This window comes from Camelus ferus, chromosome 8, assembly GCF_009834535.1.
Source record: "Camelus ferus isolate YT-003-E chromosome 8, BCGSAC_Cfer_1.0, whole genome shotgun sequence".
Taxonomy (NCBI): domain Eukaryota; kingdom Metazoa; phylum Chordata; class Mammalia; order Artiodactyla; family Camelidae; genus Camelus; species Camelus ferus.
The window spans coordinates 19,254,414-19,273,172 of NC_045703.1; the positions used below are offsets into that span (position 1 = coordinate 19,254,414).

Genomic DNA, 18,759 nt, shown 5'->3' on the forward strand with positions numbered 1-18,759 from the left:
TCCCTTTTGGACTGCAAGGTTTATGCTAAGAAATGTGCTACTAGTTTTATGGAGGCTCCACCATCCATGATGAATCTATTTTTTCTTGCTGCTTTCAAAATTCTCCTTTTTGTCTTTTGACAATTCTATTATGTGTCTTGCTGTAGACTGCTTTGGATTTCTCATGTTTGAAATTTCTTGGGCTTCATGAATCTGGATGTTCATTTTCTTCCCTAGTTTTGGGGAGGTTTTGGCTATCATTGCTTTGAATAAGCTTTCTGACTCTTTTCTCTCTCTCCTCCTTCTGGGACTCCCATAATGTATATTTTAGTTCATTGATGGTTTTCCATGAGTCATTTAGGCTTTTTTTCAATTTTTCCTTTTTGTTCTTCTGACTGGATATTTTCAAATAACCTTTATCAAGTCTTCCGTGAAGCTCTCTGTTGAGTTTTTCAGTGCAACTATTGTACTTTCCAGCTTCACAAATTTTTTTGGTTCTTTTGTATGGTTTCCATTTTTTGTTGATATTCTCATTTTGTTCATGGATTCTTTTCCTCATTTTTCTTGCTTTTATGTCTGTGTTCTGTGGAGATCACTGAGCTTTTTAAAGACAATTATTTTGAATTCTTTGTTACATGCTTCATAGATCTCCATTTCTTTTGTGTTGGTTATGGGAATTCATTATTTTTCTCATTTATTATTGCCATATATCCCCAATTCTTTGTGTTCCTTTTAGCATTGTTTATGCTTGCACATTTGAAGAATCAGCCACCTCGTCCAGTTTTAAGAACTCGCTTCAGCAAGACCTTAACCCATCAGCCTAGGGATTCTGGGAGTCTCTCAAACCTTTTTATGGATGTGTACATTTCACTCCTCTCCTCCTTACTGGGAGAGAAGTCTCAGAACTGTACATCTTCTTCCAATTTTGCTGAGCCATGCTGGGTACTAAGAGTCATCCTCCGTTTCTCCTTAGAGCAGTGCAACGCTAGGTACTGGGAACAAGTCCCACCCGTCTCCCTCTCTTCTAAAAAAGTCTCACGGTTATTCACCTCATTCTGGTCCCGCAGATCTGAGAACTGCACTGTCTTCTGAGATTCATGCTTTCCACTGAGAACTGCATCATCTGTGAGATGGGCACTGTCTGCTGAGTTCCTGGATTAGCTGGGAGCTAATCTGGCTGCTAGGTGATGAACTGACTGCTGGGGGCTACACTTGCTGCTACAGACCTACCCATGCCTCTTCTTTGTTCTTAGCTGCTCGGGAGCATTCCAGCTATGCCAAATTACTCAGCACACTGGGTAAAAGACAGGAGAAGATTTCTCAGACAGCAATCCAAAAGGCTGGGTATGTTAGATTCATCCCTTATTTTCTCTTTTCCCTGCAGGAAAAATACTTGGCAGCTGGGATCTTTCTTGATGCTTATCACTGTCAGCTTGGAGGAGAGAGAGACACAGGTAAAGGTCGATTTATGTCTCCTGTTTCAGTGTGTTTTTTTTTCTCGATCTTGTCCTCTTCTCGGTTATTGCAACTTCTCAACTGGATTCTGGGGTTTTCATAAAGATATTCTGGCTCCTATATGGCTGGTAAGTCATTGTTTTTCTGAGGGAACAAGGGCTGGAATTACTCAGTGGAGGGGAAGAGCACTGTGAGGAGATACTGCTGGGAAGGGGGCATACATTTATTTAACCTGGAACTTGGAAGTAAAGAAGAATGAAATTTCAGAAACAAGTGGCAGAGGGGTTCTGACAAAAATGTATCTCAGGAAGCTTTGTGCTTCCCCTTCACTGAGTATTATGGGGAGCCCTGTGGGCCCAGGGCACCCAGCAAAGCTCTGACTGACCTACAGTCCTGTTTGCACTTGCCTAAGAATTGGAGACTTCAGAGCAGCCCCCAGTTTGTCAGTTGATTCTTTCACTCGAAGTGAGGGCTTGTTAGGTATTTCTGTTTCCTTGATCTTAAATCTGTCAGAAGCCCCCTTTGTCCTTCCTCTGCTGTTTACACACGGCCTCTCTTTCCTGTGCAGCTATATTTGACTTGGTCTTGTCTGCTCAAACTCTGAGGCTCATAGAAATACCTTGTCAGCAACTCCTGTGGCAAACGTTATTTTTCCTGTCCGAGTTGTCTTATCTCTTTTTGAGAAAGGATTGGGGAGATTCAAAGTCATTGCTACTGCTACCACCGTCCCTGCCTTTCACATATTACTTTTAAATAGAACAATAGTAAACATTTTAAAATAACATAAAATCCATGCAATACAATTAAATAGTTTGACACTGAAATGTAATTTTTTTTTGTTTGTTTGTTTAAAAGCTCTTCTGGAAAAGGGCTGCCCAGATTAGATTAGAAGCTGTAAAATTTTAAGCAAAAAAGCAGAGCAATATCCTGGTTTAGGAGATGGATGGTGTCAGAGGCCAGAAATGTAGAATTCCAGAGAAAAAACTGGGAGATGCTACATAACACAGAAGATGTATAATTGAATTACGTGTCAGAAGCAGTAAGGCAGAAATCTGATATGAGCTTGGCAAATCAAGGACAGCCAGAAGTAATGTGAGGACAATAAATGGAGCCCTAAAATAGTGGGACCTTATAAACGGAATGGCAGGATGCTGAAAATAATCGATGAATGTCAAACTGCACTGCCCAAATGACCCTACCGAAGCAAGTCGCTAATCTGTGAATTCTTTTTAGTCCAAAATACCTGCCATGTCATTCAGGTTATTGGACTGTTTTACTATAGTCTTCCTATGACTGGCTGCCTCCCTATTTCATAACCTTTTGAATCCAGTGGTATTACACTGAAATGGCTTAGTCCAAGAGGCAAATAAAGACTGCTTCATTTCGTAAGAGGGCAAAATAAGTAATAGCCAACTATTAGGATGTGTCAGCACAAAAATATGGAAGAAAAAGATGTGTCGTAACTTGAGGAAGTTAAAAAAGATGCTTCACACCAAAATCCCAAGGGAAAATTACTATTTGTTTAATGTTCATGTTTTAGTAGGGAGGGAAATTAACAATTCAACATGCAACAACATTACAGCAAACTAATATATAACCTGTGTTTAAAATCATGGCTTTTTGAATCACAAGGATAAATTCAGAAGAATGTTTTAAATAATGAGCAGGATTCCAAAGGTAGATAGTAATAACAGACATTATGACAAGATCCCGTCAGGCAGGCAGCATTCCAACGTATAGTAGTTCTGTCCTGTATCTTCATTCATTCTTTCCAAAATACCACAATCAGAAAGTAATGCCTGCTATAAACGTTTAAAAGCATTTGAAGCATTATAATTTTGGAGCTTCAAGAGTCAAAATTGGACCTAACTTAACTTCAGTTTTAAGAAGTATTGTGTAAACAATTAGTATTTATTTTATTTCACAAAATTACTCAGATAAAATGTTCATTCTGATAGCCTCTGTCAGTATTGAGAGGCCTCCATATGAACGTTCAAATTGGTTTACTAATCTTACCATTACATAAATGTATCAAATATAAGTATCAACGTGGATTTAGCATTACAACTGATTGTAAGAAACTTTTGATTCATGTTGTTTTGAATGATGTATTTTTTTTATTCTTGGTTGTTTCCTTATTCTTCAGTAATTTCTATCAAAATTGGAAAAGCCCTTGAGGTTGTTCGTGTCTATTATGTATATATGGCAGAAAAACTACATACAGCATCTCTCCCCAACCTTGTGTTCAGCAATATCACATTGGTAACTTGAAGTCACAGTGGTAGTATTTATGCCACAAAATTCAGCAAATGCCACAAATAAGGCTCTTCCTTCCTTCCTTCCTTTCTTCCTTCCTTTCTCTCTATTTTTTTTCTTTCTTTTTCTGGCAATCTAGTTATTAAGTATTTACCAACAAACCACTAGTGGAGACCAATAGTATTAGATACCAAATGACAGCAATTAATTGCCAAAGGTAAGATTGAAATATTGACTATGTAGAGCAAAAAGGACATGCCAATAAGAATTCTTTGGTTTTCAGGGATCTTTGACAGTGACTAATTAATCCTGGTGTCTCTGGAAACAAAGTAAACGGTCAGTCAACTAGAGCATTGCATGCCAATAAATCTGTATCAGGTAGCCAAGAACCTGACTTGAGCCATCCATCGTAATGCAGACTCACAGCCATATACATTTTTAGTTCTAAAACCCCTTGATTGAATGGGAAAGTGAGTCCCTTTGAGGGAAGACCTTGCACCATTGCTGTCAGCACACATAGTAAATATTCCAAGCCTTCTCCAAAGAGACCTGAGACCATTTACTAGAGTGATTGTGTACTGAGAAAAAGAAAATACCCATATCTTTTAGGTATTACTAGACACTAGTTCTGAATTGGTGCTAAAACCTGAGGACTAAAAGTACCACTGTGGCTCATAAATCAAAGCAAGGGATTAAGGTAGTCAGCTGATAGAGTCTTAGCTCAAGTTTGATTCATAATGGCCCCAATTGTTCTTTCAGTTCCTGAATGTATAATTGGAATAGACAGAATAGGCCACTGAGACAATCTTTATATTTGCTTTCTGGCCCATGAGTTGAAGGCTATTTTGATAGGAATGATTAAGTGGAAACGCCTAGAACTTGCCCTCCTTATCAAGATTGTTTTCAGTTTTATGGCAGAAGAAACTCCTGGCAGGAATTGCAGAGATTAATTTCACCATAACATCTTGAAAGAAGCAGGGGTGGTGATATCTATCACATCTCCATTTAACTCACAAGGGTACTCACTTGGCCTGGGTAGAAATTGGATGAATCTTGGAGAATATCCTTCGACTGTCATAAACTTAACCAGGTGATGGCTCCAATTACAGCCTCTGTCCCAGATGTAGTGCCCATACGGGAAAAAATCAGTATGCCTCTGGCAATTTGGCACAAGGCTGTTGACATGGATAAGGACTGTTTGCCATACCTATTGTAGGGGACCACCAGAAGTAGCTTGCTCTTTATTTTGCAGAGACAAGAGTATACCTCCATAAGCTTGGTTCAGAGATACATCTATTATCCTGCTCTCTGCCATAATATAACACCCTAGAAGTCTTGATCCTTTGACATTCCACAAAATTTTACAAATCCTTGTTGTTGATTACATTATTCTGATCTGATCCTGTGAGCAGGAAGTGCAAGTACTTTAGGTGCATTAGTAAGATATATCCAAGCTAGACAGTGAAAGATAGCCCACAAAATTTAGCAGCTCTCCAACTCAATAACATTTCTAGTGTTAGGGAGGGGAGGGACAAATGTCTGGAATATTTTGAAATATCCATCCAAAGTGAAAAATCAAGTTGGTGCATTTCACACAGTCTATGTGGAAAAAAAGAGGCCTAGTGCTTGGTATGCTCTCCTGGATTTTGGAGGCATCATGCACCACATTAAACAGTGTTACTTCATTGAATCAACAGTAGTCTGTTAGACTACCAGTTTCTACTGGAGACAAGAGAACAAGAAAAGGCTTTGCAGCAAGTTAAGGCTTTAGTAAAAATTGCTCTAATACTTGGGTATTTTGATCCAGCATCTCCAAGGATGCTCAAAATGCTTATAGCAAGTGGGAATGCTGAATGAAATCTCTGTCAACACCAAAAGGAAAATCACAGCACAAACTTCTGTAATTTTGGAGCAATTAAATGTGTTTCCCTGCAAGTAACTAACCTCATTTTGAGAAGCTGTTTCTGGTTTGCTACTGGGTCTTGGCAAAGATTAGGTCACCATGAGCTCTGAGATGACCATTATTATCCAAGTGTTGTCTATTTCACTTAGTTATAGTTTTGGTATAGGCAGCAACAATCTATCATCAAGTGGAAATGGTATAGAAGAGACTGAGCTCAGGCACATCTAAAAAGTGTAAGAAAGTTGAATGAGTAGGAGACTCAGATTCTTTTGACACGGATTCATCTTACTCTACCCCCTCTCCCTCAGTCTGTGCCTATGGCCTATTGCAGTGTTTCTTACAACTAGTTGACTGTGGAAGAAGAAAATTTGAGTCCGGTGAACAATTAAGTCTGTACAATATGCTATTGTAATCTAAAAGGAGACAGCTACAGCATAATTGTAGCCTCACTTAAGAGTGACCCTAAAGAACAGTAGTGAAAGAAAATGCTACCCATGGGCATAACTTCCAACTGAACATTTGGTTGTCCACTTTGTATGGAGTGAGAGATGTTCAACAGTGCAGACAGGAGTGGTGGCTATGCATCAGTTCAACAACATGGGATTCTCCTTACCAAGCCTGACCTGGCTAATGCTGCTGTTCAGTGCCCAGGCTGAGCCCCTGTATGGCAATGTTCCTCAGAGTGACCAGCGAGCTACCTAGTTAATTGCATTGGTTTTCTTCCATCATGGAAGGGCAGAGATTTATCCCTGCTGAAATGCACACATATTCTGGATATGAATTTACCCTCCTTGCCTGTAATAGTTCTGTAAACACTATCATCCATAGACTCACAGAACAACTTAATCATTGTCATGGAAGTCCTCATAATGCTGGTCCTGATCAAAGAGCTCATTTCACAACAAAGAAAAATGTTTCAGAAAAAATAGTTTTTATACTATTCCAATTGTATACATAGGAAAGTGTTTCCAACTAAAGATGGTTTTTTACATTTAAAACTTGTAAACCTATTTGTTACTGATTTCAGAGTTTTGTTCAAATAGAAATTTAACAATTATGGCATAGTTTTATCTAATTATTGTAAGAAAACTGTCCATTACCATATTACGATTTGGAGAGGGCAACAACTGTCCATGTAGTAATAGAAACATTTTTAACCAAATTTCAAGTTAATAGTGTAAGGTGATGGTGAGAACAAGATGGTAATCATACACCAAAAATCAATAATAGATATACACAAAATAAAGAGAAAGGAAACAAAACTTAGCACTAAAGATAGTCATCAAATCACAGCAGAAGAGAACAAAAGAAGAAAGAAACAAAAAAGAACCTACAAAACACCCACAAAACAATTAACAAAACGGCAATAAGTACATATCTATCAATAACTACTTTAAATGTAAATGGACTAAAAGCTCCAACCAAAAGACACAGAGTGGCTGAATGAATACAAAAACAAGACTCATTTATATGCTGCCAATAAGAGACTCAAATCTAAAGACATAGACTGAAAGTAATAAGATGGAAAAAGGTATTCCTTGCAAAAGGGAATCAGAAGAAAGCTGGGGTAACAATACTTCTATCACACAAAATAGATATTAAAATAAAGACTCTAAAAAAGGCAAGGACATTACATAAGGATCAAGGGATTAATATAAAAAGAAGATATAATGATTATAAATATATATGCACCCAACATATGAGCACCTAAATATGAAAAACAAATATTAACAGATGTACAGGAAAAAAATGGACAGTAACACAATAATCGTAGAGGACTTTAATACCTCACTTACATCAGTGGACACATCATCCAGACAGATTATCAATATGGAAGCACTAGCCTTATTATGACACATTAGCCCAAATGGACTTATAGAACTTTCCAGCCACAAGCAGCCAAATACACATTCTTTTCAAGTGCACATAGAACATTTTTCAGGAAAGATCACAGACAAGACCACAAAGTAAGTGTCATTAAATTTAAGAAAATTGAAATTATATCAAGCATCTTTTCTGGCCAAAGAAAACCATCAACAAAATGAAAAGACAACCTACTGAATAAGAGAAAATATTTGCAAATGACATGACCAATGAGTGATTGATATCCAAAATATATAAATAGCTCATACAAGTCAATATCAAAATAAGAAACAACTCCACTAAAAAATGGGCAGAAGACCTGAACGGACATTTTTCCACAGAAGCATACAGATAGCCAACTGGCACCTGAAAGAAGTTCATCATCGTTAATACTCAAAGAAACGTGAATCAAAACCACAATGAGATATCATCTAACACCTATCAGAATGGCTATCATCAAAAATAACAGAAATAACAAATGGTGGGGAAATGTTTGGCCATTATTAAAAGTAACAGAAATAACAAATGTTGGTGTACAGTGTAACTTTTGTACAGTGCTCGTGGGAATGAAACTGGTGTAGCCACTTCGGAAAACAGGATGGAAGTTCCTCAAAAAACTAAAAATAGAACTACTGTATGATCCAGTAATTCCCTCCTGGTTACATTTCTGAAGAAAACAAAAGCTCTAATTTGAAAAGATACATGCACATGTTCACAGCAGCATTATTTACAATAGCCAAGATATGGAAGCAATCCAAGTGTCCATCAATAGACAAGTGAATAAAGAAGATGAGTTATATATATACAATGGAAACTACTCAGCCATAAAAAGAATGAAATTCTGCCATCTGCAATAACATGGATGAAGCTGGAGGGTATTATGCTTAGTAAAATAAAACAGACAAAGACAAACACTGCACGCTACTACTTATATGTAGAATCTAAAAATAAAATAATCAAATGAATATAACCAAAACAGAAACAGACTCACTGATATAAGCTAGTAGTTACCAATGGGGAGAGGAAAGGATGGGGCAAGATAGGGGTAAGGGATTACAAGGAGGTACAAACCACCATGTATAAAATAAATAAGTTACAAGGACGTAATGTACACCACAGGCAATATAGCCAATATTTTATAACTTTAAATGAAGTATAATATATATAAATATGGTGTATATCTGAAACTAACATTATATTGTAAGCCACCTATACCTTAATAAAAAAAATCAATTACATCTACATTTTAAATGTTATCCAATTTAACAATTTTTATTAAATTTTTAATAGATGTTTCCCATTTCTGGACTCACATCCTCATATTATCTGAAAGAGAGTAGGAGAATTGGGAGGAAAAGAGGATAAGGCATATCGTTAATAATAAAACAACCACCTATTGACCAGTTCTCACTCTATGTTAAGAGGATGTAATTTCAAGTTAATCATTTATCTAGTCTGCTCCCACAGTGGGTTGCTCAGAAGTTTCCTCATAAGTGTTTCATTTAAATATTTTGGCACAACTGTCACAGAGGTGGTAGTGTGTTCAACTCACTGAATTCTATCAGATGGTACAAGATATCAGTTTATTTCATTGGTAATAATGTGTAGTTTTGATCATTTGGTCAACCTTGTGTCTGCCAGTTGTCCTCATTGTGAAGTTTTTGCCATGACTATTTTTCTCATGGGCTCTTTGAGAAACAACTGGATTGGTTGGGTAAAGAAAGTGATACATCCTTTCTGTCACAGAATCTGTCATTTTCTCCACCTTTAGATAATTAAGATTTTCCTCTGTTGTGGATCCTTTTGGTGATTATTATATTTTGGACACAAATGTATTTGAAATCTGTACTCATATAGTTCAACATAGTTTAGTTGAAACCATTTAGGATTCATTCGAGTTTATCAACTAAAATTTAAAAAGCCAACTTTTTAAATTTTAAAAAGTTTTTTTAAAGAATTTTTTTAAAAAAGAATTTTCTTTTTAAAAAAGAATTTTAAAAAGTTCAAATCTACGTTTTAGTTTCCCTCAACTGTATCAAACCAAGAAGTTGAGGATAGTGAAAATAATAGGGCACTTGAAATCAAAAGGCCATTTTTTATGACCTTGGAAAAGTCATTTATTTTTATGATGCCTACTATCCATGTCTTCAAATTAAGCAAGTGGACAATCATGTAACAAGCACTTTTGTTTGGAGTTTACTATATGCCAGGCATTGTATTAAGTTTTTTAAATGAATTGCTTAATTTAAAACTTATAATAAAACTATGTAGATGGTATCATACCAATTTTACAGGTAAGGTTATTAACATGAGAGCTAAATAAATACAACGTGAGCAGACCCTGAGCACATGATTTTTGTCAAACTTAGAGTGTCGAGATCCTAACCCTACTCTGCCTCCTTTCTGTGTTACTCAGTATCCGTTTCAGCTCTAACAGTTTTTGAATTTCCATGAATAAAGGACCACAAAGAGAGCTGAATTTTGTTAGTCACTTGGAGTCAAATAATTATCATGTCTGATACAAGTTTACCTCCTCTTCCTTGACGTATTTTAAGTTCTATTTGTAGATTCCTTTCTTTGCTCCCAAACATTCAAGACTTGTTTTAATTTTTTTTGCATGTGTTTTAGCTTTATTCTTTTGGCGATCTCTCCTGAACTCTGTAGCAATACAATGGTGCCACAGACCAGTTGATGGCTTTACGAGAAATTTCATGTTTGGCAGGCTTTAATCTAGGAAAGCCTAGAGGACATTTGTCATCTGCCAAGTAAGGTCCTTACAGCTTCTCTTCTCCCACATTCAGAAATGACATACTGTGACCTTGTACATTCCTAAGCTCTTGGGTGTATGATTTCAATGGGATGCTAACTCTACTTCCCCAAGGGTTGCTGCTAATCTTAAAACTGTAATAAAATTTTTCACATTTAATTTTTTCTGTCTGTTACTCAAGTTATTTTTAAATATTTGTTTTTACCCTGTATTCACATCTCCAAGGACTTGTCATGGGAACATCTGTGATTCATGTATTTGAATGGATTTGGGGAAAAACTGAGCCAAGCAAAGGGAATCATATTTATCTGTCAAGTCAAGAATGAATGTATTTATGTATTATTATTTTTATATTTTTAAAGTGAAGCTTACTAGATATCACATATTAAAACAAACCAAAATAAAACACTTTACTGAGGAATGCTTTATCTATTGCAAAAGGATTATAATCTTTTCATGTAGAAGTTTTAACAAGGAGACTTTTTCATTTAAATGGATTTTTTTTCATAATATCAAAACCCAGTGGCCTTATATTTGTTTTATATGAAAATAATACATAGTCATGATGACTTTTTATTGTAAAGGTGATATATTTTCTTTATTTAATTTTCCATTCATTTCCTCTTTGTTAGTTTTTTTAAACTGACTTGTATAACCAATAACAGTTCTTATGAGAAAAGCATAAATAAATGTAAAATTCATTGCTGTATCTTTAGTTTCAAATGATAAATGTTGGAGGAAATTTTAGTGTTAAAAATTGGCCTGTAGTTCTCTGTATATAAGTCTTTCACCTCCTTGGTCAGGTATATTCCTAAGTACTTTATTTTGGGCAGAAGACCTAAACAAGCAATTCTCCAATAAGGACATGCAAATGGCCAATAGGCACATGAAAAAATGCTCAGTATCGCTAATTATCAGAGAAATGCAGACCAACACTGATACATTGAGGTATCACCTCACACCAGTCAGAATGGCCTTCATTAAAAAGTCCACAAACAATAAATTCTGGAGAAGATGTGGAGAAAAGAGAACCCTCCTACACTGTTGGTGGGAATGCAGTTTTGTGCAACCATTATGGAAAATAGTATGGAGATTCCTTTAAAAAACTAAAAATAGACTTACCATATGATCCAGCAATCCCACTCCTGGGCATATATCCAGAGGGAACTCTAATTCAAAAAGATACATGCACCCCAATGTTCATAGCAGCACTATTTACAATAGCCAAGACATGGAAACAACCTAAATGTGCATTGACAGATTGAGTGTATAAAGATGTGATATATTTATATAATGGAATACTACTCAACCATAAAAAGAATGAAATAATGCCATTCGCAGCAACATGGATCTACTTGGAGATTGTCATTCTAAGTGAAGTGAAAGAGAAAAACAAATACTATACAATATCACTTATACATGGAATCTAAAAAAAAAAAAGACATAAATGAACTTATGTACAAAACAGAAGCAGACTCACAGACATAGGAAACAAACCAGCAGGGAGAGCTGGTGGAAAGAGATAAACTGAGAGTGCGAGATTTTCAGATACTAGCTACTCTATATAAAATAGATAAACAAGTTTATAGAACAGGGAACTATATTCAATATCTTGTAGTAACCAATAATGAAAAAGAATATGAAAAAGATTATATGTATTTTATATGTATGACTGAAACATTATGCTGTACACCAGAAACTGACATAACATTGTAAACTGTCTATAATTCAACTAAAATTTTTTTAAAAATTTAAAAATTGGCCTATATCGCCAAATCTTGGTGACTGGTGGATATAATTCATTATTCAAACTGGAGTAATTTTTAGAATAAAGGGAAACACTAAACTGAGGATGACAGGATAACAAATGTACACTGGGAGATACCCAGACCAACTGGGACATCGATTTACTCCAGATGTGAGGGGTAAAACTACCCATAAATGTCAAGGATGAAATCCAGAATTGTTTAGGCTAACAGTGCTATATATGTATCCCAACATTTCTCTGATTTTGTTGGATATGGATAGAGCTCTTTTCTTTTGACTACACATTGTCATTGAATTGACAAATAATAAAGTGAAGCAACCATTTCATATCCAGAGGTTACTTGAACTATTTCTCATAAGTCCTCAACAGTGTAATTCGAAGCCTGTGGCAAGAAAAGCACTTTTTAAACAAGAACTCATTTGTGCCAGGATGGTTTTAGACCTTCTGTCCTGGAAGCATTACTTCTTCATCTATGCATTGTCTTTTTAAAATCGCATTGAACAAGTCAGGAAGAGAAGTCTCACCAGAAATCAACCCTGATGGCAACTTGATCTTGAACTTCAAGCCTCTAGATATGCAAGAAAATAAATTTCTGTTGTATAAGTCACCCGTCCGTGGTATTTTGTTAGTGGCAGCCCAAGCTAACATACCCTCTCTTCTCCTTATTCAACTTTACGTCCGTAATCAATTATTATAATCATTTCATGGTAACTCCTCACCTTCCTTGCCCCTTTCCTGCTCCATATATTTGATGAATAGATACATGACCAACTTAACCTGTCTTTTCACCTGTTCCCCACATGCAAAGTAAAGATGACCAGAGAAAAATACACAAACCATGTTAACTTTTAATTCATGACCACAAACCTCAAATGAGTTTGTAGAGCTGCCCAGAAGTTACTATTTTTTTCTAGCCTATTAAGTTTCCTATTTTTTTCAATATTACACATTTTTCTTGTACCTCTGGAATGTGTTTTCAGAAATAAAATTGTTGAATTTTGGGGTATGCACATTTGCAAGTCTGCTAGGTACTGCCACACTGTTTTTCAAAATAGTTGTGCCATTTACAACTCCACAAACATGGTTATATGCTCATCTTTTTCAGTCTTATGGGGAAAATAGAACATTATTTCACTTATTCTGCATTTTAATTAATGCAATTATTATATCTAATTATCATATACTTATATTTAAATATATACTCTTTCAAGCAAGAACTGTAGAAGACTATGTATAAGAAAAAAGTTTATTTGGGATCAGATAAACAGATGAAACATTTATCATTTCTGAAAACACATTCCAGAGGTAAAAGTACACCAAAGTCAGGATTTTCTTTGCAGAGATTATTGTAATCTTGAAAAATTTGAATGAATCTAAATATTCATTAATAGTGGGATACTCAAAATGTTGGTACTGGTTCCAAACAGATCAACATGGGAGATACTGAAAATAATGTTGAATGAAAATGGAAAGATGGAGGAGATACACATAACCACATTACCATATGTTGTTAAAAAACACATACAAGATAATACTCTTAAGGTAGATAGGATGGAAAGATTCTTATGAAAGTCAGATGGCAGTTACCTCTGGGGAGCTTGGAGAGGAACAGTACTGAGGGATTCATTACAGGAGACTAGTTAATTGCTAAAGTTTTATTTTATTTAAATAAAAAGAATGAGAAAAACATGAAAAAATATCTGCAGTAGATATTCTAAACAATGGGAATAATTTTCTATTTTATGTACATTTTTTCCTTTATTTTAAAACTTCCTTAAAAGAGAAAATGGGAAAAAAGAAGAGAAACAGACATGTGAGATGGAACGTACATGCTCTGTAAAATTTTGGAATATAAATAATCTTAAGAAATTTCATTTATAAGTCCTGAGATGAGAGTTCTTTCAATTTGATAGTTTCACAACTTTACACTTTTTCAGGTCATTGTTTCTTAAATAACACAGGCAGGAAAAATCATTTTTATGCAGTTAAGATGACCAAAATAATAGGGCACTAATAACTCTGAAAATGAGAACTATTCAGAAGAGGAGTGGAATTTGTCACCCTAAAATATGCCTCTTTGAAATAAAGATTATTTTAAGTAGATCATTTTTAAGAAACAGTAGACCCAGGAGAAGCTCTGAAAACTGAATAGAAGTTACCTTTTTGTAAGAGATATCTGCGTATATAAGGGAAATCTACATTTATAAGGGTGTCTCCCACCCTATACTAAGAAGAGGGCGATGACTAAGTCTCTAGAAACTTTTGCCAATGGAAAAGGCACAGACTTCAATCTATGTAACAATCATATTCTAGTTTAGTGTGTTTTGCCTAAAAACCTCTAATAACTGGCTCCCCACCCCCCAACATCTTCTTTTATCTTTAGCTGGAGATGGTATTTAAGGTGACAGTTTGGGGCATTTCAGGGAGTTATTCAGTTTTCCTGGGTATCCCCCCTGTAAACAAGAGATATACATGTTATTACATTTCTGTTTGCTTTTATTCTGTTAATTTGTCTTTTATTATAGGGGGTCTCAGTCAAGAACCTAGAAGGGTAAGGAAAAGTTATTCACTCCCCCACACCAAAATTCTGTGGATGTGGTTAACACGAAAGTTTTCTTTGAAGGGTTAACATGAAATTTTTCTCTTTATTATTCCAATATTATCATTAAATGGAAATGGCTCATTTTTTAATTTGTGATACCCTAGAGTATCATTTAAATTTACTTAATCTAGGCTTATATTATAAAAAGTAGAAACACTGGTCTAGGTTTTAAGGTTTTACCAGTACTTGTGCCCAATTAAAAATCTGTAGTTACTATTTTTAAATACTGAAAAGGATTAAGGATGAAGTTGTATTTTTCAATTGCATAGCCTGATAGCCTTATTTGTTTTTGAATGTTCGTGTTAACCCTTAATTGTTCCTGGAAGTTCAAATAATGGCTGATGCCTGAATAGCCTTTATTAAACACACTCTTCAGACTTTCCCCGTCTAAACACACGAAGAACACTTATATTATGACTCCGAGCAGTAATCTTGGATTTACGTTTCCTTAACATGTTTAACTGTTTATTTGCTTTTTTATAGATTGGAGCTAGATGACAGCTCTCTACACATAATGTAAATAATCAAAACATGGAAATAAATCTTTAGTCACAGAAAAATAGAATTGTTATAGAACCCTGTTTTGAGAACAATTTGGTGACTGAAACCTACACAACCATCACCTTCATATTCTGAGCAGTGAAACTCTGATGAGAAGAGTCAGAATGAGTCTCCAGACTATCTTGTTCTCAAGACTGCATGTGAATTAGTACATTTTGTTTACCCCAAAATTTAACTAAAAGATACTAGAAAGATATATAATATCATTCTATTGGAGACTATTTGGAATATTATCTCACAAAAGAATGAAAACATATTTTTTTAACCATTTTCTTATACTTCAGATATGGTCATCTAATAAAATGATGTCTGCACATTAGAAGTGTTACTACTAAACAATTGATATATTGAATATTTTTTTAAAAAAGATTGAAAGAGGAAATTGCTTTCCTGTGTGATCTGTTTCTCTCTCTTGAGTAATCCCATATTATTAAAAAGCATTACTACAAATGAAGATGTAATTAGCATCTTGAATATGTGTGCTACAATTAACCAATAATATTGGCTCTGAGCACTTGTGATGTCATTAAAAAATGAGTGGAAAACTAACTTAAATAGTAAACCTCCACGTGCTGTAGGGTAGGGAAGCTTTATTATTTCTGAGCTGTATTTTTGTCATTGTTGGATGTTTTTGACCTACTGCTTTCATAATGTAAACAGCGTTCCAAAGCATACAATGTTGGGTGACTGTTTACTAGGGAACCCTTTTTTTTTTTTTTGGCTTCTTTTTTTTTTTTAAACATTTTTTATTGATTTATAATCATTTTACAATGTTGTGTCAAATTCCAGTGTAGAGCACAAATTTTCAGTTATACATGAACATATATATATTCATTGTCACATTTTTTTCTCTGTGGGCTACCATAAGATCTTGTGTATATTTCCCTGTGCTATAGAGTATAATCATGTTTATCTATTCTACAATTTTGAAATCCCAGTCTATCCCTTCCCACCCCCCGCCCCCTTGGCAACCACAAGTTTGTGTTGTATGTCTGTGAGTCTTTCTGTTTTATATTTATGCTTTGTTTGTTTGTTTGTTTTTAGATTCCACATATTAGCGATCTCATATGGTATTTTTCTTTCTTTTTCTGGCTTACTTCACTTAGAATGACATTCTCCAGGAGCATCCATGTTGCTGCAAATGGTGTTATGTTGTCAGTTTTTATGGCTGAATAGAATTTCATTGTATAAATATACCAAATCTTCTTTATCCAGTCATCTGTTGATGGACATTACGGCTGTTTCCATGTCTTGGCTATTGTAAATAGTACTGCTATGAACATTGGGGTGCAGGTGTCATCCTGAAGTAGGGTTCCTTCTGGATATAAGCCCAGGAGTAGAATTCCTGGATCATATGGTACGTCTATTCCTAGTCTTTTGAGGAATCTCCATACTGTTTTACACAGTGGCTGCACCAAACTGCATTCCCACCAGCAGTGTAGGAGGGTTCCCCTTTCTCCACAGCCTCTCCAGCATTTGTTATTTGTGGATTTTTGAATGATGGCCATTCTGACTGGTGTGAGGTGATACCTCATTGTAGTTTTGATTTGCATTTCTCTGATAATTGGTGATATTGAGCATTTTTTTCATGTGCCTATTGATCATTTGTATGTCTTCCTTGGAGAATTGCTTGTTTAGGTCTTCTGCCCATTTTTGGATTGGGTTGTTTGTTTGTTTCTTATTAAGTTGTATGAGCTGCTTATATATTCTGGAGATCAAGCTTTTGTTGGTTTCATTTGCAAAAATTTTCTCCCATTCTGTAGGTTGTCTTTTTGTTTTACTTATGGTTTCCTTTGCTGTGCAGAAGCTTGTAATTTTTGTTAGGTCCCATTTGTTTATTCTTGCTTTTATTTCTATTGCTTGGGTAGATTGTTCTAGGAGAACATTTTTGAGATGTATGTCAGATAATGTTTTGCCTATATTTTCTTCTAGGAAGTTTATTGTATCTTGTCTTATGTTTAAGTCTTTGATCCATTTTGAGTTTATTTTTGTGTATGGTGTAAGGGAGTGTTCTAGCTTCATTGTTTTACATGCTGCTGTCCAGTTTTCCCAACACCATTTGCTGAAGAGACTGTCTTTATTCCATTGTATATTCTTGCCTTCTTTGTCAAAGATTAGTTGACCAAAAGTTTGTGGGTTCATTTCTGGGCTCTCTATTCTGTTCCATTGATCTATATGTCTGTTTTTGTACCAATACCATGCTGTCTTGATGATTGTAGCTCTATAGAATTGTCTGAAGTGTGGGAGAGTTATTCCTCCAGTCTCTTTCTTTCTCTTCAGTAATGCTTTGGCAATTCTAGGTCTTTGATGGTTCCATATAAATTTTATTATGATTTGTTCTAGTTCTGTGAAATATGTCCTGGGTAATTTGATAGGGATTGCATTAAATCTGTAGATTGCCTTGGGCAGTGTCACCATTTTAACAATATTGATTCTTCCAATCCAAGAGTATGGGATATCTTTCCATTTTTTAAAGTCTTCTTTAATTTACTAGGGAACCTTTTAATACTTTTTCTTCAGAAGAATTCTCATATCCTTTATTAGACTAACCAATGATAATTAAAATTTAGAACTAAATACTTAGAGCTAAACTTAAATATGACCAGGAAGAAATAGAAAAGGAATTATTCATTTACTCAACGCCTTTTTGGGAGGATATACTTGCTCTGCCTGATGTTACTGGAACCCAGGCTCCTTTGATGGTACATGTTTCAGATATGCTATAGACAAACATGAATGAATGAAATACCCATTCAGCCATCATGAAGTATGTCCCTCTCATCTCTAATCCTGAACAGCCTACATCCTAAATCAATCCTCAATCCCAGCTGTGCATCTGAATTATTTATGACATTTTGCAAAGATTGACTAGTCCTCAGTTAGACCTGGAGTTTCTTATGTGGGTGCCTGGACTGTATCTTTATTTAGAAAATAACTTTTATCTCTATCCTACTTTATCCATTTGTGATGCTTGTGGGAAAAAAAAAAACCCCAATGTTTTTACCAAGCTTAAAGCAGAAGTTCCAGTGTTTTGCTTCAACATCGGGTAGTGTCAAAAAAAACAAAAACCAAAAAACAAAAAGCATTTATCTCGATAAATCCTCATTCGTCACTCTCATGTGGTATTTATGTAATGGAGCATAAAAATAAGCTATCCCATTAGGAGATTATTGTGTAATTAAATTAATCCATCTACATAGACAACTTACTGAGTTCTAGTTTGCATTTTACACCACTCAAGAAGGCATTGAGGAGAAAGAGAATGGAACAGACACATTTTAGAAGGAATAATTCCTTAATGAGTCTTTATAAACTTCAGTATAATGAGAATATTTTCAGCCTTAGTTTTACCTCTTGGCAATGGTTGTAAAGTAAAAGAACATTTAAAACAACTCTGCTGTTATATACTATCTACAAAGCCATCTTTTGAGCCTTAATTTGATTATATTTACTTTGGAGATCAGCAGGTGAAAACATTTTTATTTTTGCAGACAGTTTCACTAAATAATGTAACACATGGGGAGAAAAACATTATATCAGGAAATGCAATCAAAAGACATTTCAAACAGGCTTACTTTTAAAATATTTTACTGCTTTTCTAAGCT

The 18,759-nt window shown here is 35.1% G+C and overlaps 2 long non-coding RNA genes across 3 annotated transcripts in view; one reads left to right on the plus strand and one right to left on the minus strand.

Moving 5' to 3' along the window:
* The window catches only part of LOC116665280, a 416,497-nt gene that overhangs the window by 384,091 nt on the left and 13,647 nt on the right, over positions 1 to 18,759 (plus strand). For both annotated transcript variants that reach the window (XR_004321816.1, XR_004321815.1), the window contains exon 6: positions 1,364 to 1,433. This is a non-coding gene — a long non-coding RNA (uncharacterized LOC116665280). The remainder of the gene's footprint in view (positions 1 to 1,363; positions 1,434 to 18,759) is intronic.
* On the minus strand, positions 7,760 to 11,148 carry LOC116665282. Its single transcript, XR_004321818.1, has 2 exons — positions 11,110 to 11,148; positions 7,760 to 7,822 (listed from the first exon to the last, which is right to left on the minus strand). It is a non-coding gene; the product is annotated as an uncharacterized LOC116665282 (long non-coding RNA).